The 12,394-nt window shown below is 40.2% G+C and overlaps 1 protein-coding gene across 3 annotated transcripts in view; it reads right to left on the bottom strand.

Moving 5' to 3' along the window:
* Positions 1 to 11,392, bottom strand: part of NIPBL (NIPBL cohesin loading factor) — a 162,660-nt gene extending 151,268 nt beyond the window's left edge. For all 3 annotated transcript variants that reach the window (XM_076362758.1, XM_076362759.1, XM_076362760.1), the window contains exon 1: positions 11,073 to 11,392. The gene's annotated coding sequence lies outside the window, so the exon portion shown is untranslated. The remainder of the gene's footprint in view (positions 1 to 11,072) is intronic.
* Positions 11,393 to 12,394: the final 1,002 nt, after the last annotated feature.

Below are 12,394 nucleotides of genomic sequence, written 5' to 3'. Positions count from 1 at the left end.
CTGTCTTTCCCAAAACACTTGTTCAAATTTACACCTGTTTCAGTAACTAGTTGCAGGTAGGAGACCTTCAACAGCTTTGTTTCAGACAAATACTGTTCTCTCCCAAAATTCACGTAGGGTTACACGGAGTATCAGCCACATTTGGGCAGGTTGATTAGCCCAGACTCTCAAGTTACTGTGCGTCAACTGACTTTCAATAATTGTGCATATACACTTAGCCCATGAAAATGCAAACTAATTCAACCTTCCTTAGCCAGCAATGAAACAGGGTTAAATTAAATCAAGTTATGTGCAATTTCCACAGGCTACATATACACAATTGAACATTCATTGTAGCTGAGCATGCAGTAACTTCAAATTATCAGGACTTAACCAGTTATGTTGAATCCTCAGAAGTCCATCTACAGAGCTTTTTGTAAGACTTCATTGACTAGTTATTTATCAAGATGTGATTAAGAATTCGCTTAATCCCATGACATCGTATGTCTACTCTGAGCCTAGAAAAAGGATTTGTCAGGAATAAACACAAACATTTACAGAAAAAGAGAGAATTCCTATTCTGAAGTCTACTAATTCAATATAATAATTTAGCATGGCACTAAATTAAATAAGTAGCTTTCATTATTCTTTCTCCAGGTTGCAGGCTAAGACTACAGTGTGATGTGAAAACTGAGAATGTTTACCTTCCAGTATTATGATGGCTTATTTATGTAATAATATTTAGAGAAAACTAGACAGAACAGTTTTTAAACCATACCATTTTTTAATTGCAATTCCTCAAATATTTTAATGATATTTTCCATGGTAAAAATAAATGATCTATTTCTGTAAATAACATGACCAAACTTTACATCATGCTAGATAGAACCAGAGGGAATTACTCCAGTGAGTAAATATACAGAGCCATAACTCTAAATAATCTTTTATAATAGTGACACTAGAGTGCACAGTATGTTCCTACAACCCTCCAAGCCATTAGTCACCTAAATTATCACGAGGAAAGTTCACCTACAGCTTTGCTTCAGTGTATATCAGAACTGCCACTATTTTTGCAGAACTAAGCAGCTCAACACCTGTTTTACACCTAAGCCTGGGCAAGATCTTCGGAGTAGGAAAGTCCAGTCATACACATGCTTTGAACATGCCTAACACACAAAACTGATTACTTTGCACTGCATACTAGCCACTGCCTCCAACCCTTCACTCAAAATCTTGGTGGGACAGAGGAAGGGCACTTGCTCAGGATATCAGACACACAGATTCTAAAATCCTCCTCACTAGCACAAGGTTCAAACATGCATTTGTCACTATCCATTAGAATCTTCAACTGGCTCTAAGATTTTATGGGTAGTGAGCATTCCCTTCTCCTTTTGTCGAAGGAGTACTACATCACAGTGCAAAGAAAATTAATTAGAACAGGGAAAAAGCCTGCAAGAGAGATTATGATTATCAAATAAATTGATTTAAACTCTCTTTCAGGAGGTAAAAATCTCTCCAATGTTTTCTATTGACTAACCAATATGGATCCCTTACTCAGCACCACAGTAGCTGTGAGTTCCATTTTGCACGCTCACACATCACAAACTTTTGATTGACACTCAAGGGCTGACCTGTTCAACAGCAGTATTACAACAATGAAGTCCCTTTTTGATCTCACTCCAATTCCTTTTTATGATGTAGAAATCAAGATAAAAAATTCTGGTTTACAAGGCAATGCTTAAATAGATATTATATTAAATGCATTTCCATATGTTAAAATCTGTATCATCAAAAATGTTGAAGATCCGACTTAAAAAACCCCCTCTAAAACAGAACACTCAACATGGAAAAGTTGACATCAACAAATACTCAAACATTACTTTTTCTGTGTATCAACTCAAAGCTTTCTAGACTTCTACCAGGAAATCCCACACCCAGGATCCCACAGGCTGAAAGATCACATCTACAAAGTCAATCAAAAGTTAAGAAATGCCCCTTGCGCTCAAGAATTCTGACACAGTCCTTGGATTATATAATTGTGTAACATTCCTCTCCCACCCCCAGGCCAATCTTCATTAAGCTTACAGGAGAGATCTGCACTAGAAATGAATCAGAGGCTATTCATAAGGCTGTAAGGTCTGTTGTATACATGATGCTCCAACTTCAAGTAAAAATGAAAGATAAGTATGAAGGGAAAGAGGCTGCAGATCAGACAGCAGGAAACAGAAAAATGCCACTCTTGGGAATCTCTTTCTGTTTCTATTACTAATGGTAAATATTTCTGTGTTCCTTTTTTCCTGCATGCTCCAAAGCCTAATTTGAAGAAGCACCGATTAGTCATATTTGTAACCAAAATTAACAAAATCTGTTCTAATATTATCACACACATTATGATGAAAAAAAATTCAAGTTAATTTAAAAGTCAGGTCCTACAGTTGCTCCAGTTAGACTTCCGAAGTTATAAAGACCAACTTTTGCATCTCAGTTCCCAACTTGCATGATCACATACTCTCCTCACAAACATTTAAAAAGTAAGTATTTGTGCAGCATTTCAATATTACAATCCATGACACAGAAAAGCCTGTAAGGAAATTAAGAGTTCTATCTCTGGAGCAGGGCTTAATGATGTGAAGTGATTAAGGCAAAGGACTACACATTGAACACGAAAGAAAAATCAAAATACTTAGTCATAAAGGACAGGATTGGAAGCAAACTCAAGAGTCTATCCCTTTCCCCAAGGCAGAATCAACAATATCTAAGGACAATCCTAGGAGACATTAATATAACCTGTTGTGTTTTTATAAAAAAAAAAAACAACAAAACAACCTCCATTAAGGAGGCTACATTCATTCCATGCAGCCAGTGAAATAGGCATCCTGTTGTAAGAAAAAAAAGTGATGACAGACTGAAAGACTACCACAATGCCTTCACAAAGACGTCAAATGCAGACTACACAGGTAATCTGAACTACAGAATTCCCTATCATTTGCTCTTACAAGAAGTACTCCACATTTCTAAGTTTTGTTTTTTTTTTTACAATGTGATTTCCTCAGTTTAAAAAAACAAAAAAAGACAATTTAAACAATGAATTCCTGTGTGTGAAATAATGCTTCTTTGCCCAGTCAATCCTTGTTTGGTACTTCTGGCTTCTCAGGCAATTTGTTCTTCTTCCCCCCTCTGGCCTCTCTCAGTATGTACTTCCTACCCATTCCCATCCCTGAACTGCTTCCCTTGACTGTACACCCAATTCCAAAGTACCCTTCTGCCTTGGCTTCTTGCCATTTCACAGCTCATCCTGTATCTTCACTAAGGACACTTGTATCTGTCCCACCAGGTTCTTTATCCAGTCCTCACAGTTCAGTCATTACTTCCTTACGAACTCCAAGCTCCTACCAGTCCTCCCAATTCCCGCCCTTCAAACTCCCATTCCCTCCCCATCCTGTGTAAGTCTGGTTCCAGTCCACCAGTCTTCTCCTCCATGTGTTCACCCTTCCAGCCACCTGCAACCTCAGTTCTTGTCTTTTCCACATTCAGACGCATCAGCACTATGGATAAGCAGGGAATGGACACCAGAAATTAAGAGTCTGTACCACATCTCACTGCTTAGAACTGCACTTATTAGGCAAGTCCTCTTGTGCATACAAAGTCTTTCAACATTAATGCCTACAATCAGAGAAGGCAGATAATTTTTCAGACATTAATAACTTGCCCCATTTTTTGACAGGTTTTCGAATGGCAACAAAATACACAACCCTAATGCAAAAAGTCACCTCACTCTCAAATTTGAAATTCTTTTCCCAAAGAATGGGAGTGTTCCAATTACTTGAAGAAAAGGTCAGAAATAATTTTTAAACTTTTTTTTCTCTAGCATGACACTTAGGAGCCAGTGAACTATTTTGGCTTTAAGTTTTATTAAAAGAATCAGTCAATAAAGGACAGTGACCCAGCATGGAAGATTTCGGCCCAAATGACTGAAGTTTAGCAAAGTCAGAAGTAAAAATCAGTGCCTTCAAATAGTGTCAGGAAGCTGAGAGGAGTCACTACCAGTCCTACCTACATAAAACAAGCAGGGAGCAACATCCATTCTTAAAGTCGACTCTGTAAAGCAATGTTTCAATTCCTTGTAACTGCCAAATTTTAATCAGATACACTGAAGTTTTTCTATGTTACAGGTTATGCCTCAACATGAGTTTTAAGGAAACTGCCAGGAAGAACCAGTCGTCACTGAGCATGCTAGTAGAAGAAGAAAAGAAAAAAAAGAAAACCTAGCATCCACATAGTAAAAAGCAATCACATCTCCTTAGTTTCAACTATAAATTTAACAAACAAATAATCAGGTGGGGGGGGGGGGGGGGGGGGGGAGGGCAGAAACAAAAAAACCATGAAGTTAAACTGATTTTAGGTCTCCACAAAGTGCTCCCCATGAGTTCTCACCACAGTCTTATTAGAGACTTATCAAAATTTTCCCAGCTTTTAGACTACAAAAAGCAGCTTCCAGATTATTTTTTCTGCAGGCACTAAGGTAGCTTATGACGAGGGCTCTCTAAATTTTTCACCCCATCCTTAATATCCAGCAAGCATATCTGAAGAAAAAGAGAAAGCAATGTAACTGAATGGAAAATAACATGCAAGAAAAGGGGACTGTGTCTCTCTTAAAACCTAAGACTTGAAAACAAAATTTCAGAGACATAGTATTTGTAACCTCATCCTTTTGGAGTAGCTGGTCAACACAGAGGAGAGATTGTTAGCTCAAACATGAGAGATACGGGTTGCACTATCACAGACACGTTTACATTCAAGAAGCTTGATCAATTACATTATATTTAAAAAAAAGAGAGAAAAAAGGTTAGTACTATAAAATCAAGCATTGAAGTATTGCAAAATGTCAGAATTATGGTTGCTTACACCTTCAATTCAGTCCCTTGTGCATGATGATAGTCATTCATTAAATGATCATATACTGTTTTTTGTTATTCACAGGATCTCTGCCTCATATACGGCACATGACATATGTCACAAAACAAATCAGAGTTACAGAGTAAAAGGAGATGCCTTCTGTGGGAAATTACAGTTTTTTACTAGGGAATTTGAATAAAACATAGTTAATAAATCCAATTGATTAAAAACAGTTTCCCATCCAAGAGATATTTTGCTGGAAAATGCCATTTATAAAAAGCAACTCTTCTTTAAAAAAAAAAACCAAACCACACTTATTTTCACAGAAAACTTCCATCACAAGTAAAGATAGAAAGAAAAAAAGGAAACAAGAAAAGACTGAGCACTACTTATTCTACCTGTTCCGTAATATACTCACAGCCTCTGGGACATAAAAAACCATATGGGGAGAAAAAAGTTCAAGAACTTCTCTGCCCAATACAGATTAGGCATTTGGACCTGGACTTCCTAGATCCCAAAAGCAGTGTTCTGGCTAGGAATGCACTTACTACACCTCAGAACGGTCTTGCTTTCCTAACAGAGCCATATAGCAGCTGGACAACAGACTGACATCGCAATGAAATGGTCTGACCACTAGGCTGCAGAGGTTTCCGTTCAACCAGTTTACATCAACTGCAACAATTATCAGTTTAAGAGGCAGAGTTTTATCCCTTACAGCCAATAACCAATGCTTAGGATACCCTCCAGGGTTGCTAGTTCCTGCTGGAAGTTAACACAGTAACATTTTGAATCTCTGACTCCAATATTGCAGGCAAGCCATTTAATTACTTGCGGGATTTGGGTTATTATCTAGTTGTTGTCTCTGTTCTTCCTGATAAACCTTAAGAGATTTTGGTTTCTTCACAATATGGAGGGTGATTCTTCTGAATTTTTCAGGACAGGAAATCTATTCTTTTCCAGATGTTGGCATGATCAAGGCAGCTGAAATTTAATAGATGTTTAAGGCCATCAGTGAAAACCCATTCTATATTTCTTAGGGATCCAGCATGAGAAGCAGTGAGCCTGATATGTTGAAATGCAGTGCACTCTCAACCACAAATAAATTCAAAGAAAACAGTGTTATGAACTTACCAAGTGCTGTAAAGCAACTCTAAAAATCTGAAGAATAAAGCATGTCAAATTACACAAGATTTATAAGCACTTTTAAAACTCACTATTTTGACTCAGTTTCAGTCTTCCACCTGTAAAATGGAAATAATATTTTACAGATGTGAAAAAAAAAAAAGTTCTCTAACGTTTGTGAAGTGCAGATATTTATTTTGAGGTAATTCCTACAAATTAACAGATGAAAACACTTCAGCATTCATTAAAGATTTGGATGTATACAGCAGGTAATAAGGCAGCAGACTGCACACTGAATGACAAAGGAAAACAAATACATAAGTTAGGTTATGACAGTATACCAGTCAGCTGGCATTTCCCATGCACTGTACGAGGCATTGAATTGGGGCTGCGAGGATAAGGGGGAATACAACAATGTAGTTAAAGGCCCAGCGTCTGGAGAAGGGGGCTGGATTATGTTTGTTTTCTGTAATCTTAGTCTGCCGTTTCCTTATCTGAGTCCATTACTTTGCAGCCTAGTGTTTTTTGACACTGTTCCTCTGAAACGCATTACATGTCTACACATACACACTCCTACAAAAAACAAAGTGCTTCAAATCAAACCACAGCAATAATCTGAAAAATTAAAATATCTACCCATATAAAGAATTTTGAGATCTCTGATTGGAAAACCACTTAAAACTAATGGATAGAAATACTAAAGGCCATAAAAATGAACTTTTCTAGCATTTTTTCTGACTTTAACATGAAAAATTGTCTTCAATGTTCATGTTTGGTTTGTTGTTTTTTTTTTTTTTTAAGTTATTTGTGTAAACCAAGTAGTCACCTTGAAGTACAATATCAACAACCACGTTCAATTTGACTGGAATTCCTTTTAGTTTCTACATACAGTTGGGCCAAAATCCTTTCTCCCCTCCATTTTCCTAGTGAGATTTTCCATAGTGAACATTAGGGACAGGAAGTGAGACACAAATCATAGGTCCTGCACAATATCCTCACTCCTGGAGTGCAGCAGATGTCAACATAAAGCACTTCTCTCACCCGTACTTTGGGGGTCAGGATCAGCTACTAAGAAGTATGCTTGTAACAGTAAGAAAATAAACACACAAATACAGATGAATTATATTAAAGGTTTTTAGAATACAACCCTTTAACAGTTGTCGTTTCAAAAGGACTTCCTTTTTTGATTATTAAAAAGGATCATTATTGTACATTATTGTAACAATAATACACAGGTATCACCAATTTCAAGCATTTCCTTGTAGGTATCTCTGTGCAACTGAGTGTTCATTACTACTGATGATTCAAAATCAGAAGCTAACTTAACCTGTACTACTTCTAATAAAGGCATACAAAAAGCAAGATTGAAAATAAGCAGTAACATACTGAAATGGCCATTTTTTTCAAATGTTAAATATTTCTAGTGATGTATTTTGTGACACTAAATAGCTACGCTAACACTGGATGACCCACCTCATACCTACCAGACACCAAATTCTAAAGCTATCACTACTCATATTTTTCCAATTAAGTATGCCCATAATTGTTTTCAAAGCGTCCACACATTCATGAATATTATACATCCCTCTAGAATAATTTGTAGAAAGCATAAATTTCTGAATTTGAAGACTTAATTTCTTTCCTAGGTCTAGATATTCAGAATAGAAGTGTATTTTTTTTCTTTCTAGTTGCAGCAATTATCCACTAACTTTAAATTTCTTGTGCAACATTTATGAAATGTTAATATAAATTCAGTATCTTGACTATAACACTTTGTAATATAATATACACATAAAAGTATCACACTTGCTGCTGAACACACAGAAATTTGCAATAGGAAACTTGTTATACCAATCCCTGGCTGAAATCAATTCACACTTTGACTATTTTTCATCTAGTATCCTTCAAAATGTAGTTTATATATATTGTAGAAGAATATATATACATGAAACATTTAAGATTAAGGCTGCATTACCTTAATGATCATACAAACACAACAAAAAAAATGTGGTTCTATCCCAAGGAAATGACTATCATATGAACATTAATGTACATGGAGCCTCAAACATGCAATAAGGTTGCACAGGGGTACCTGTGCTCTTATGTAGAATAGGGATCTGCAAAGGGTTTTAGTGATATAATTTTGCTTCTCTGATCCTGTTCTGTTTCTCCTAAATCAAAATTTAAACACTTCAAATGTAAAAAATAAATTATTTTATTGTATGCCTGTTCTATGTCTTTATTTTTAAAAAGTATAAAAACAGCTTTAAAAGACAGCAAAGGGCTTCAGGGAAAGATTTTTTTGTTGGACTAACTTCAGGTAAAATATTTAAGAACTTGAAAGGAAAAAAAAGAAATAAAACCTGTACACAGGAAACAAATTCAAAATGTACAAGGCAGAAAGCATTTTCCTCTTTCAGTTAAAATAACATCGTGAGAATAATTAATTTTGTATTTCTATAACATGAATAAAATAACTACATCCTCTTTAAGCACCTAGCTGTTGTGATGAACAGTGGACCAGTATAAACTCCTAACATTAGGGAAAAAGTAGTATCAAAGTGACATAGTCCTGCTTCACACACACACTCAAATGTGCTAAAAAATACAATCTAAACCAAAAATAAGTCATCTTATAAACATTTCCACATTAAATATTTCTGTATTGTAAATACATTTTTCTGAGATAAAAAAAATTTACAACTACATAAACTGTGATAAAGCAACTAATTCAGGATTAATCACATATGGCTCAGAAGAACAAAACCAAGAAACTCATTACAAATCACAAATAGACAGCATCTTAAATTTCGCCCTATAAATATGCCTATTTTTCATACCAGAAAAGTGCATGCTTTCTGATTAAAAAAAAAAAAGGCACCGTAAACACAACCCTGGCAAGATAAACTTGACAGGAACTACATAACTACAGTAGCTCATTTCCTGCTCATATCTGGTATATTTAAAACAGACCTCCTTAAATGAAAAATAAGTCAGAGAAGTTCACTGCTGCTAGCTTAACAAACCCATTTTTGTTAAAACCAGAGCTGTTTCAAACAGACGACGAAAGAAACACTAGAGCTAATGTCGCTTCCTGATGATGAAAACTACCCAAGAACTACAACTACTTCTGCACAGTCCTTTCTTTCCTGTAAAGCAGAGTTACACTCGGCCTCTACGCATGCTACGAACCAAAAGAAAACAGCAATTCTGCTGCTACACTCTGAGATAGGGACAGTTAGAGACAACTAGTGGCTCCCTCTGCAATTCACAAAGTTTAAAAATAAAAAGCTGCTTTTTCGAAGTGTAAATGGTTCCTCTCCACGCACGTAGGCCTGAGGCCCTGTTGCAAACAGTGTCTAACAGGACCAGGCAGCACAAAGACAGGAATGGGAGATTAGTGGGAGGGAGGGAGGCCGGGATTGGGGCTCAGCAGGATCTTCAGGCTTTTTAAAATTCAAACTGCTCCCTGACCAATACAAATCACGGACACGCTACTGACTACTACACGGATTTACAGCATTAAAAACACGCCTTCTACGTGACAGCTATATTAACTTCACCCTTTCAAACATGTATCAGGGCACTCGGAGGCACGATAGCACAGTTTTATTATAAGACTCTAAACACAATACACCAGAAAGTTACTCTATTAGATACATTAACCACTTATTATTACAACAGATCTGCCTGAACAACTAAAAAACCTGCTGAAAAATAGACAAATTATGTAATGTTGATACTTGTTTGCCATTTACAAATTTCCTTTCTATATGAAAGATGAAACTTTGTATCTTAAAATTCTCTCAATTATGTAATTTCTGTAGCAGTATTTTTATTAGTTCACCGAGTGTCTGTTTTAAATCTACCTCAATTTTTAGTAACACTCTCAACTCTACCACACATAAATCCGAGATTTACTTTACTGTAAATTAGCCACCATTTATTTATAAAGACCTGACACTTAATCAACAGTCATTTACAAAACACATTTGACCTGTTAAAATGACACCTAATTACATATTCAAACATCATGGACACAAACAGCCAATAACAACCTCAGGATCTCAAAGTGATATGGCCTGACAAGAAAGGATGACACTTTTTAAGCATTCCTCACTTTTCACTTAATCAAATTTACGTTTGATTCTCAAGTACTTTGGGTAAGATCTCATCTTAACCTTGGTCTCTTAAATGTCATACACGCAGCACTTTACACACGATCCCTCTCCCATTTTCTGTTTGTTAGAAGCATAAAATAGTATTCTTCTGAATTTAGCACATATTCCTGTAATGTATACAGAACATAGACACTGAGATTGTGTGGAGTACCTGATACAATATGCTTGCCTATCTGTATTTCCTAGGTCTGCAGGTGTCTGTGTCGTGTCAATCATCCCACAAGTGCTAGTTTTATGCTATAAATATACTAAGTGATTAACACACTAATCAATCGCTATATTATTTAGAGATTAAACCTCTGCACGTTATAAATCCATGTGCATTCGAACTTTTGAATGTTCAGAACGCAGTTGGTTAGAAGGAGAAGGCAACAGCGAAGAGAGGTGGTATTTTTGTTCCTGGGTATTTACATTGTCTCTCTTCCCCTATTCCTCCACTTACTCCTTCCCCACTTCAGAGGGCTGTCTGCGCTGGGACCTTCCTTCCTTGCCCTGGTGAAGTTGTAAATATGGCAAAGGATCAGTGCACATTTGCGGCTAATTGTATTGTTTCCTCCTCCTCCTACTCCTCTCCGGGTTGAGGCCTGTCACTGAGAAGCCGCTTCGCCTTTCTAATCCCCGAGCTGGAGTAAAGGCGCTGGCCGGCGGGCCTGCGCTCTCCACCGGGCCTGGGCCTCCCGGCAGCCCGGGAGGAACCAATCTCCTCCGCCAGACCCGAGCGAGCAGGAAAGGGGGCTGCGAAATAAACACCTCCGGTTGCCACTTATTCCCCTCTACCCCGGATAACAGCTAATCCCCTCTGCTCCCGGCAGTGCTGGGCCGCCTGGGCTGGGAGGCCCGGCCCGCTGCTGGAGAGGGCAGGGAGGGGAAGGGGAGACAAGGAGGGGGGATTACCTGAGCAAATCGGCGTCTGAATCCAACGAGAATCCGAGAGAGGGGGAGAGAAATCCGCCCCCCTCCCTCCTCAGAGGAGCTGCCGCCGCCGCTGGGCCGCCGCCGCCGCCGCGGAGCAGGAGGAGGAGGGGAGATAATATAACAACAATAATCCGGGCCGGGAGGGGGGCTGGCTCCTCTTCCGTCTCCTCCTCAGTGCAGCGAACATGTAGAGCCGGGGGGTGAGCGGCCGATACAAATCCCTTCCCCCTGAGCCTGCTTCACAACATCAACACGGGCCGGGCCGCGCCGCGCCGAACCGGTTCCGAGACACACTCCGAGCCGCGGGGGAGCAGGGGGGTGGCCGGGGGGGCAGCGCTGCCAAGGGGCCGCCGCCGCTCCCTCCGTGTGTGCGAGTGCAGGAGGGCGGGGGAGGGGGCACCCTGGGCACGGTGAGTCGGTACCGAGCGGGGGGGGGTAGGGGGAAGAGGAGGAGGAGGAGGAGGGGGAAGGATCCTGTATGTGTCTCTCTCGCTCCCTCTCAGAACAAAATGCCGACCGGAAGTGCAGCTGCAGGAATGACTCCCTCCACCGGCGCCAAACACCAACAGCCTCCCCCTTCCCTCCGCTGCCTCCTCCTCGCTCGCTCGCTCCCTCGCTCAACCAGCGCCGCTTCCGCCGCCGCCACTGCGCTGCTCGGCGCCGCGCCGCTCCCCTCCCAGCGCCGCCGCAGCTGGAGCGGCTCCCTCCGCCTCGCCTCGCCGCGCCGCGCCTCGCCTGGCGGCGGCGGGCACAGCTGAGTCTCCGCTGCGTGGCTCTCTCCCCTTCCCCACCCCTTCGCCTGCCGCCTGAGTTTCTCTTTCTGTTTTTTCCCCTTCTGGTGTGCGGAACGAGACCGGGAGTTTACGCTTAGGCCTGCGCTGAGAGGAAGGCAGCCAGCGATTTGCGAAGAAGTGACCGTTGAAAAAACCACACGTTTTGGGTTTTATTTTTGTCTTCCCTAAGGATGGTGGGGAGGATTGCAGAATGCCGCCTCGCAGGAGGCAGACCTAAAAAGGCGCCTTAAAATGAACCCACAAAGGCGGCAGTCCCCCCCGCCCCAGCGGGTGAGATGTGTCCGACCTGGGGGACGCTTGCTGGAGCTACTGTTACCGCTAATGTCCGTCTCTGTGGGTGCAAAGAGGCCGCGTCGCAGGAACCGAAACACCCGATGCAGAAAGCGCTGCCAGGGCGAGGGATTTCCAGGTGGACATACCGAGCTGGAGTGACTTTTAAAAACAACCCTTTTGGACGAGCACGGGGGAAAATGCTGATGGTCAGGTGAAGGGTCCTTCGCTGGAGGC

This window comes from Aptenodytes patagonicus, chromosome Z, assembly GCF_965638725.1.
Source record: "Aptenodytes patagonicus chromosome Z, bAptPat1.pri.cur, whole genome shotgun sequence".
NCBI lineage: Eukaryota > Metazoa > Chordata > Aves > Sphenisciformes > Spheniscidae > Aptenodytes > Aptenodytes patagonicus.
This window is presented reverse-complemented; position numbering and strand designations above follow the sequence as displayed.